This window comes from Oncorhynchus masou, chromosome 20 (assembly GCF_036934945.1).
Source record: "Oncorhynchus masou masou isolate Uvic2021 chromosome 20, UVic_Omas_1.1, whole genome shotgun sequence".
In the NCBI taxonomy this organism is placed as follows: domain Eukaryota; kingdom Metazoa; phylum Chordata; class Actinopteri; order Salmoniformes; family Salmonidae; genus Oncorhynchus; species Oncorhynchus masou.
In genome coordinates, this window is record NC_088231.1 from 24,050,364 (window position 1) to 24,062,407 (window position 12,044).

Below are 12,044 nucleotides of genomic sequence, written 5' to 3' on the forward strand. Positions count from 1 at the left end.
AATTATTCAAGCCCCCTTAAGTTAATACTTTGTAGGGCCACCTTTTGCTGCGATTACAGCTGTAAGTCGCTTGGGCTATGTCTCTATCAGTTTTGCACATCGAGAGACTGAGCCGTGGGAGATGGGGGAGGGTCTGAGCCGGGGTGGTGGGGGAGGGTCTGAGCCGTGGGTGGTGGGGGAGGGTCTGAGCCGTGGGTGGTGGGGGAGGGTCTGAGCCGTGGGTGGTGGGGGAGGGTCTGAGCCGTGGGTGGTGGGGGAGGGTCTGGTTACAGAGGTGGGGTCGTCACTCAGACATCATGTTAATCCCTGTTACTGCACACAGAGGGAGTCCGTGCAACTTGTTATGTGACTAGTTAAGCATATTTTGTTCTCCTGAACTGATTCTGGCATCAACATATTGTTACTTATTGACTCAAGACATTTCAGATTTTCATTTTTAATTAATTCGTAAAAAAAAAAAAAAAATGTAGTTAAACGTCATTCCACTTTGACATTATGGGATGTTGTGATGTCATATTGGGGCGGCAGTGTAGCCTAGTGGTTAGAGCATTGGACTAGTTGGACTAGTAACCGAAAGGTTGCAAGTTCAAATCCCCGAGCTGACAAGGTACAAAAAAAATCTGTCGTTCTGCCCCTGAACAGGCAGTTAACCCACTGTTCCTAGGCCGTCATTGAAAATAAGAATTTGTTCTTAACTGACTTGTCTGGTTAAATAAAGGTTAAAAAAAAAATAATAATAATAATAATATTGTGTGTAGACCAGTGACAAAAACAACATCTCAATTTAATCCATTTTAAAAATCAGGCTGCAACACAACACAGCATGTGGGAAAACGGTCGTTGGGTCTGAATCCTTACTGAAGGATCTGTTTCTGCACGTGACTCTGGCTGTTAGGAGGCGTAGCCTCTTATAATCTGAACCAATCACCATCAGAGATGCTCCACCGACACAACCACATTGACGGTCTGTGTTCAGAGATGCTCAACCGACACAACCACATTGACGGTCTGTGTTCAGAGATGCTCCACCGACACAACCACATTGACGGTCTGTGTTCAGAGATGCTCAACCGACACAAACACATTGACGGTCTGTGTTCAGAGATGCTCAACCGACACAACCACATTGACGGTCTGTGTTCAGAGATGCTCAACCGACACAAACACATTGATGGTCTGTGTTCAGAGATGCTCAACCGACACAAACACATTGACGGTCTGTGTTCAGAGATGCTCAACCGACACAACCACATTGATGGTCTGTGTTCAGAGATGCTCAACCGACACAAACACATTGACGGTCTGTGTTCAGAGATGCTCAACCGACACAAACACATTGACGGTCTGTGTTCAGAGATGCTCAACCGACACAAACACATTGACGGTCTGTGTTCAGAGATGCTCAACCGACACAAACACATTGACGGTCTGTGTTCAGAGATGCTCAACCGACACAACCACATTGACGGTCTGTGTTCAGAGATGCTCAACCGACACAAACACATTGATGGTCTGTGTTACACTCAGATGGTACTGGGGTTTATTAGGATCATTATCTGTTTCTATAGCAGCAGCTACTCTTCCTGGGGTTTATTAGGATCATTATCTGTTTCTATAGCAGCAGCTACTCTTCCTGGGGTTTATTAGGATCATTATCTGTTTCTATAGCAGCAGCTACTCTTCCTGTGGTTTATTAGGATCATTATCTGTTTCTATAGCAGCAGCTACTCTTCCTGGGGTTTATTAGGATCATTATCTGTTTCTATAGCAGCAGCTACTCTTCCTGGGGTTTATTAGGATCATTATCTGTTTCTATAGCAGCAGCTACTCTTCCTGGGGTTTATTAGGATCATTATCTGTTTCTATAGCAGCAGCTACTCTTCCTGGGGTTTATTAGGATCATTATCTGTTTCTATAGCAGCAGCTACTCTTCCTGGGGTTTATTAGGGTCATTATCTGTTTCTATAGCAGCAGCTACTCTTCCTGGAGTTTATTCATATCATTATCTGTTTCTACAGCAGCAGCTACTCTTCCTGGGGTTTATTAGGATCATTATCTGTTTCTATAGCAGCAGCTACTCTTCCTGGGGTTTATTGGTATCATTATCTGTTTCTATAGCAGCAGCTTCTCTTCCTGGGGTTTATTAGGATCATTATCTGTTTCTATAGCAGCAGCTACTCTTCCTGGGGTTTATTAGGATCAGTATCTGTTTCTATAGCAGCAGCTTCTCTTCCTGGGGTTTATTAGGATCATTATCTGTTTCTATAGCAGCAGCTACTCTTCCTGGGGTTTATTGGTATCATTATCTGTTTCTATAGCAGCAGCTACTCTTCCTGGGGTTTATTGGTATCATTATCTGTTTCTATAGCAGCAGCTTCTCTTCCTGGGGTTTATTAGGATAATTATCTGTTTCTTTAGCAGCAGCTACTCTTCCTGGGGTTTATTAGGATCATTATCTGTTTCTATAGCAGCAGCTACTCTTCCTGGGGTTTATTAGGATCATTATCTGTTTCTATAGCAGCAGCTACTCTTCCTGGGGTTTATTAGGATCATTATCTGTTTCTATAGCAGCAGCTACTCTTCCTGGGGTTTATTAGGATCATTATCTGTTTCTACAGCAGCAGCTACTCTTCCTGGTGTTCATTAGGATCATTATCTGTTTCTATAGCAGCAGCTACTCTTCCTGGGGTTTATTAGGATCATTATCTGTTTCTACAGCAGCAGCTACTCTTCCTGGTGTTTATTAGGATCATTATCTGTTTCTATAGCAGCAGCTACTCTTCCTGGGGTTTATTAGGATCATTATCTGTTTCTATAGCAGCAGCTACTCTTCCTGGGGTTTATTGGTATCATTATCTGTTTCTATAGCAGCAGCTTCTCTTCCTGGGGTTTATTAGGATCATTATCTGTTTCTTTAGCAGCAGCTACTCTTCCTGGGGTTTATTAGGATCATTATCTGTTTCTATAGCAGCAGCTACTCTTCCTGGGGTTTATTAGGATCATTATCTGTTTCTATAGCAGCAGCTACTCTTCCTGGGGTTTATTAGGATCATTATCTGTTTCTATAGCAGCAGCTACTCTTCCTGGGGTTTATTAGGATCATTATCTGTTTCTATAGCAGCAGCTACTCTTCCTGGGGTTTATTGGTATCATTATCTGTTTCTATAGCAGCAGCTTCTCTTCCTGGGGTTTATTAGGATCATTATCTGTTTCTTTAGCAGCAGCTACTCTTCCTGGGGTTTATTAGGATCATTATCTGTTTCTATAGCAGCAGCTACTCTTCCTGGGGTTTATTAGGATCATTATCTGTTTCTATAGCAGCAGCTTCTCTTCCTGGGGTTTATTAGGATCATTATCTGTTTCTTTAGCAGCAGCTACTCTTCCTGAGGTTTATTGGGATCATTATCTGTTTCTATAGCAGCAGCTACTCTTCCTGAGGTTTATTAGGATCATTATCTGTTTCTATAGCAGCAGCTACTCTTCCTGGGGTTTATTAGGATCATTATCTGTTTCTAGGCAGGTTTTCTAGGCCCTTCTTTGCAGCACCTGACCATATGACTGGACAATAATCAGAGTTGAGATCAAAATAAAGCCTGCAGGACTTGCTTTATGGAGTCAGCAACAAGCAAGAAGCAAAGCCTCTCTTTAACAGAGGTCTGTAGTGGAACGTTTTCTTCTTGGTAAACAAAACCGTTGATCAAGAATAACCCCCTGGCACAGACGTCAGTTTAAAGTATAGTTTATCATAGAGGGACTATAGATCTGTCTCCGTCCCACAATTAAATCATAGAGGGACTATAGATCTGTCTCCGTCCCACAATTATATAATTAAATCATAGGGGGACTATAGATCTGTCTCCGTCCCACAATTAAATAATTAAATCATAGGGCGACTATAGATCTGTCTCCGTCCCACAATTATATAATTAAATCATAGGGGGACTATAGATCTGTCTCCGTCCCACAATTATATAATTAAATCATAGGGGGACTATAGATCTGTCTCCGTCCCACAATTAAATAATTAAATCATAGGGGGACTGTAGATCTGTCTCTGTCCCACAATTATATAATTAAATCATAGGGGGACTATAGATCTGTCTCCGTCCCACAATTATATAATTAAATCATAGAGGGACTATAGATCTGTCTCTGTCCCACAATTATATAATTAAATCATAGAGGGACTATAGATCTGTCTCCGTCCCACAATTATATAATTAAATCATAGAGGGACTATAGATCTGTCTCTGTCCCACAATTATATAATTAAATCATAGAGGGACTATAGATCTGTCTCCGTCCCACAATTATATAATTAAATCATAGAGGGACTATAGATCTGTCTCTGTCCCACAATTATATAATTAAATCATAGAGGGACTATAGATCTGTCTCCGTCCCACAATTAAATAATTAAATCATAGAGGGACTATAGATCTGTCTCTGTCCCACAATTATATAATTAAATCATAGGGGGACTATAGATCTGTCTCCGTCCCACAATTATATAATTAAATCATAGAGGGACTATAGATCTGTCTCCGTCCCACAATTATATAATTAAATCATAGAGGGACTATAGATCTGTCTCCGTCCCACAATTATATAATTAAATCATAGGGGGACTATAGATCTGTCTCCGTCCCACAATTATATAATTAAATCATAGAGGGACTATAGATCTGTCTCCGTCCCACAATTAAATCATAGGGGGACTATAGATCTATCTCTGTCCCACAATTAAATCATAGGGGGACTATAGATCTATCTCTGTCCCACAATTATATAATTAAATCATAGGGGGACTATAGATCTGTCTCTGTCCCACAATTATATAATTAAATCATAGAGGGACTATATATCTATCTCTGTCCCACAATTATATAATTAAATCATAGGGGGACTATAGATCTGTCTCTGTCCCACAATTATATAATTAAATCATAGAGGGACTATATATCTATCTCTGTCCCACAATTAAATCATAAAGGGACTATAGATCTATCTCCATCCCACAATTAAATCATAGAGGGACTATAGATCTGTCTCCGTCCCACAATTAAATAATTAAATCATAGAGGGACTATAGATCTATCTCCGTCCCACAATTAAATCATAGGGGGACTATAGATCTATCTCCGTCCCACAATTAAATCATAGGGGGACTATAGATCTGTCTCCGTCCCACAATTAAATAATTAAATCATAGAGGGACTATAGATCTATCTCCGTCCCACAATTAAATAATGAAATCATAGAGGGACTATAGATCTGTCTCCGTCCCACAATTAAATAATTAAATCATAGAGGGACTATAGATCTGTCTCCGTCCCACAATTAAATAATTAAATCATAGAGGGACTATAGATCTGTCTCCGTCCCACAATTAAATAATTAAATCATAGAGGGACTATAGATCTGTCTCCGTCCCACAATTAAATAATTAAATCATAGAGGGACTATAGATCTATCTCTGTCCCACAATTAAATCATAGAGGGACTATAGATCTATCTCCGTCCCACAATTAAATCATAGGGGGACTATAGCTCTATCTCTGTCCCACAATTAAATAATTAAATCATAGAGGGACTATAGATCTATCTCCGTCCCACAATTAAATAATTAAATCATAGAGGGACTATAGATCTGTCTCCGTCCCACAATTAAATAATTAAATCATAGAGGGACTATAGATCTATCTCTGTCCCACAATTAAATAATTAAATCATAGGGGGACTATAGATCTATCTCCGTCCCACAATTAAATCATAGGGGGACTATAGATCTATCTCTGTCCCACAATTAAATCATAGGGGGACTATAGATCTATCTCTGTCCCACAATTAAATCATAGAGGGACTATAGATCTATCTCCGTCCCACAATTAAATCATAGAGGGACTATAGATCTGTCTCCGTCCCACAATTAAATAATTAAATCATAGAGGGACTATAGATCTATCTCCATCCCACAATTAAATAATTAAATCATAGAGGGACTATAGATCTATCTCCGTCCCACAATTAAATAATTAAATCATAGAGGGACTATAGATCTATCTCCGTCCCACAATTAAATAATTAAATCATAGAGGGACTATAGATCTATCTCCGTCCCACAATTAAATAATTAAATCATAGAGGGACTATAGATCTATCTCCGTCCCACAATTAAATCATAGGGGGACTATAGATCTATCTCCGTCCCACAATTATATAATTAAATCATAGAGGGACTATAGATCTATCTCCGTCCCACAATTAAATAATTAAATCATAGAGGGACTATAGATCTGTCTCCGTCCCACAATTAAATAATTAAATCATAGAGGGACTATAGATCTGTCTCCGTCCCACAATTAAATAATTAAATCATAGAGGGACTATAGATCTGTCTCCGTCCCACAATTAAATAATTAAATCATAGAGGGACTATAGATCTATCTCTGTCCCACAATTAAATCATAGAGGGACTATAGATCTATCTCCGTCCCACAATTAAATCATAGGGGGACTATAGCTCTATCTCTGTCCCACAATTAAATAATTAAATCATAGAGGGACTATAGATCTATCTCCGTCCCACAATTAAATAATTAAATCATAGAGGGACTATAGATCTGTCTCCGTCCCACAATTAAATAATTAAATCATAGAGGGACTATAGATCTATCTCCGTCCCACAATTAAATAATTAAATCATAGAGGGACTATAGATCTATCTCTGTCCCACAATTAAATAATTAAATCATAGGGGGACTATAGATCTATCTCCGTCCCACAATTAAATCATAGGGGGACTATAGATCTATCTCTGTCCCACAATTAAATCATAGGGGGACTATAGATCTATCTCTGTCCCACAATTAAATCATAGAGGGACTATAGATCTATCTCCGTCCCACAATTAAATCATAGAGAGACTATAGATCTGTCTCCGTCCCACAATTAAATAATTAAATCATAGAGGGACTATAGATCTATCTCCATCCCACAATTAAATAATTAAATCATAGAGGGACTATAGATCTATCTCCGTCCCACAATTAAATAATTAAATCATAGAGGGACTATAGATCTATCTCCGTCCCACAATTAAATAATTAAATCATAGAGGGACTATAGATCTATCTCCGTCCCACAATTAAATAATTAAATCATAGAGGGACTATAGATCTATCTCCGTCCCACAATTAAATCATAGGGGGACTATAGATCTATCTCCGTCCCACAATTATATAATTAAATCATAGAGGGACTATAGATCTATCTCCGTCCCACAATTAAATAATTAAATCATAGAGGGACTATAGATCTATCTCCGTCCCACAATTAAATAATTAAATCATAGGGGGACTATAGATCTATCTCCGTCCCACAATTATATAATTAAATCATAGAGGGACTATAGATCTGTCTCTGTCCCACAATTAAATAATTAAATCATAGAGGGACTATAGATCTATCTCCGTCCCACAATTAAATAATTAAATCATAGAGGGACTATAGATCTATCTCCGTCCCACAATTAAATCATAGAGGGACTATAGATCTGTCTCCGTCCCACAATTAAATAATTAAATCATAGAGGGACTATAGATCTATCTCTGTCCCACAATTAAATAATTAAATCATAGAGGGACTATAGATCTATCTCTGTCCCACAATTAAATCATAGGGGGACTATAGATCTGTCTCCGTCCCACAATTAAATAAAATAATTAAATCATAGAGGGACTATAGATCTATCTCCGTCCCACAATTAAATAATTAAATCATAGAGGGACTATAGATCTATCTCCGTCCCACAATTAAATCATAGAGGGACTATAGATCTGTCTCCGTCCCACAATTAAATAATTAAATCATAGAGGGACTATAGATCAATCTCTGTCCCACAATTAAATAATTCAATCATAGAGGGACTATAGATCTATCTCCGTCCCACAATTAAATCATAGAGGGACTATAGATCTGTCTCCGTCCCACAATTAAATAATTAAATCATAGAGGGACTATATATCTATCTCTGTCCCACAATTAAATAATTCAATCATAGAGGGACTATAGATCTGTCTCCATCTCACAATTAAATCATAGAGGGACTATAGATCTATCTCCGTCCCACAATTATATAATTAAATCATAGAGGGACTATAGATCTATCTCCGTCCCACAATTATATAATTAAATCATAGAGGGACTATAGATCTATCTCCGTCCCACAATTAAATAATTCAATCATAGAGGGACTATAGATCTATCTCCGTCCCACAATTAAATAATTAAATCATAGAGGGACTATAGATCTATCTCCGTCCCACAATTAAATAATTAAATCATAGAGGGACTATAGATCTGTCTCTGTCCCACAATTAAATAATTAAATCATAGAGGGACTATAGATCTATCTCCGTCCCACAATTAAATAATTCAATCATAGAGGGACTATAGATCTATCTCCGTCCCACAATTAAATAATTAAATCATAGAGGGACTATAGATCTATCTCCGTCCCACAATTAAATAATTCAATCATAGAGGGACTATAGATCTATCTCCGTCCCACAATTAAATAATTAAATCATAGGGGGACTATAGATCTGCATCATCCTGGGGGACTATAGAGCTGCATCATCCTGGGGGACTATAGAGCTGCATCATCCTGGGGGACTATAGATCTGCATCATCCTGGGGGACTATAGAGCTGCATCATCCTGGGGGACTATAGAGCTGCATCATCCTGGGGGACTATAGAGCTGCATCATCCTGGGGGACTATAGAGCTGCATCATCCTGGGGGACTATAGAGCTGCATCATCCTGGGGGACTATGGAGCTGCATCATCCTGGGGGACTATAGAGCTGCATCATCCTGGGGGACTATAGATCTGCATCATCCTGGGGGACTATAGAGCTGCATCATCCTGGGGGACTATAGATCTGCATCATCCTGGGGGACTATAGATCTGCATCATCCTGGGGGACTATAGAGCTGCATCATCCTGGGAGACTATAGAGCTGCATCACCCTGGGGGACTATAGAGCTGCATCACCCTGGGGGACTATAGAGCTGCATCATCCTGGGGGACTATAGAGCTGCATCACCCTGGGGGACTATAGATCTGCATCATCCTGGGGGACTATAGAGCTGCATCATCCTGGGGGACTATAGAGCTGCGTCATCCTGGGGGACTATAGATCTGCATCATCCTGGATAGAGCTGCATCATCCTGGATAGAGCTGCATCATCCTGGGGGACTATAGAGCTGCATCATCCTGGGGGGCTATAGAGCTGCGTCATCCTGGGGGACTATAGAGCTGCATCATCCTGGGGGACTATAGAGCTGCATCATCCTGGGGGACTATAGATCTGCATCATCCTGGATAGAGCTGCATCATCCTGGATAGAGCTGCATCATCCTGGGGGACTATAGAGCTGCATCATCCTGGGGGGCTATAGAGCTGCATCATCCTGGGAGACTATAGAGCTGCATCATCCTGGGGGACTATAGAGCTGCATCATCCTGGGGGACTATAGAGCTACATCATCCTGGGGGACTATAGAGCTGCATCATCCTGGGGGACTAGCGATGCATCATCCTGGGGGACTATAGAGCTACATCAGCCTGGGGGATATAGAGCTGCATCATCCTGGGGGACTATAGAGCTGCATCATCCTGGGGGACTATAGAGCTACATCATCCTGGGGGACTATAGAGCAGCATCATCCTGGGGGACTATAGAGCTACATCATCCTGGGGGACTATAGAGCTGCATCATCCTGGGGGACTATAGAGCTGCATCATCCTGGGGGACTATAGAGCTGCATCATCCTGGATAGAGCTGCATCATCCTGTGGGACTATAGAGCTGCATCATCCTGGGGGACTATAGAGCTGCATCATCCTGGGGGACTATAGAGCTGCATCATCCTGGGGGACTATAGAGCTGCATCATCCTGGGGGACTATAGAGCTGCATCATCCTGGGGGACTATAGATCTGCATCATCCTGGGGGACTATAGAGCTGCGTCATCCTGGGGGACTATAGAGCTGCATCATCCTGGGGGACTATAGAGCTGCATCATCCTGGATAGAGCTGCATCATCCTGTGGGACTATAGAGCTGCATCATCCTGGGGGACTATAGAGCTGCATCATCCTGGGGGACTATAGATCTGCATCATCCTGGGGGACTATAGAGCTGCATCATCCTGGGGGACTATAGAGCTGCATCACCCTGGGGGACTATAGAGCTGCATCATCCTGGGGGACTATAGAGCAGCATCATCCTGGGGGACTATAGAGCTGCATCATCCTGGGGGACTATAGAGCTGCATCATCCTGGGGGACTATAGATCTGCGTCATCCTGGGGGACTATAGATCTGCATCATCCTGGGGGACTATAGAGCAGCATCATCCTGGGGGACTATAGAGCTGCATCATCCTGGGGGACTATAGAGCTGCATCATCCTGGGAGACTATAGAGCTGCATCATCCTGGGGGACTATAGAGCTGCATCATCCTGGGGGACTATAGATCTGCATCATCCTGGGGACTATAGATCTGCATCATCCTGGGGGACTATAGATCTGCATCATCCTGGGGGACTATAGAGCTCCATCATCCTGGGGGACTATAGATCTGCATCATCCTGGGGGACTATAGAGCTGCATCATCCTGGGGGACTATAGATCTGCATCATCCTGGGGGACTATAGATCTGCATCATCCTGGGGGACTATAGATCTGCATCATCCTGGATAGAGCTGCATCATCCTGGGGGACTATAGATCTGCATCATCCTGGGGGACTATAGATCTGCATCATCCTGGATAGATCTGCATCATCCTGGGGACTATAGATCTGCATCATCCTGGGGGACTATAGATCTGCATCATCCTGGGGGACTATAGAGCTCCATCATCCTGGGGGACTATAGATCTGCATCATCCTGGGGGACTATAGAGCTGCATCATCCTGGGGGACTATAGATCTGCATCATCCTGGGGGACTATAGATCTGCATCATCCTGGATAGAGCTGCATCATCCTGGGGGACTATAGAGCTGCATCATCCCGGGGGACTATAGAGCTGCATCATCCTGGGGGACTATAGAGCTGCATCATCCTGGGGGACTATAGAGCTGCATCATCCCGGGGGACTATAGAGCTGCATCATCCTGGGGGACTATAGAGCTGCATCATCCTGGGGGACTATAGAGCTGCATCATCCTGGGGGACTATAGATCTACATCATCCTGGGGGACTATAGAGCTGCATCATCCTGGGGGACTATAGAGCTGCATCATCCTGGGGGACTATAGATCTGCATCATCCTGGATAGAGCTGCATCATCCTGGATAGAGCTGCATTATCCTGGGGGAAGGCATGTTACTGTTGCCTTGTTTGGATTTACATTTGGTTGTCAATTAACGTGAATTCAACAAACAAAAAAAGGTCACCATGTAAACTGGATGAAAAAAAGACAACATCCCCTCATGTTGACTGACTTTTTCTGCATCCTATCAGTTTTCCACATCTTCACGTCAATGTTTTGTGTTGAAACAACGTTGATTCACCCGGTTTTTAGCCCAGTTGGATTAAGAAGGCGCCATTGACAAAGAAGACAGTAGGCAATGTCAGTATATATCCCTGTCTCGCTGTGGAATCAGAATGAGTAGAACAGGCATCTCTGTGGTCTAAGGCAGGGGCGGACTGGCCTTCTGGCATTTCTGGCAAATGCCAGATGGGCTGGTCTATATGTAGCCCAGTGGGCCTGTCTAACTTTTTTTTTTGTTGCCCAAAATGATAATTATTTGGCTAAAAATGGGTGTGTTGTAAATTCAAAAATCGATATCTGGGCCCAGTCCACCCCTGGTCTATAAAAGCATGATAACCGTATGAGCTTAGTGAAAGCTATGCTTACTATGTAACTTTCATTTAATTGGCGACATTGTAAACAATCACCCTTGACACTTTCTAACAACTGCGCAAACTATCGGCTGGCCCCTTTCCCCGCGTGAGTGGCGTGTTTTCTGGAG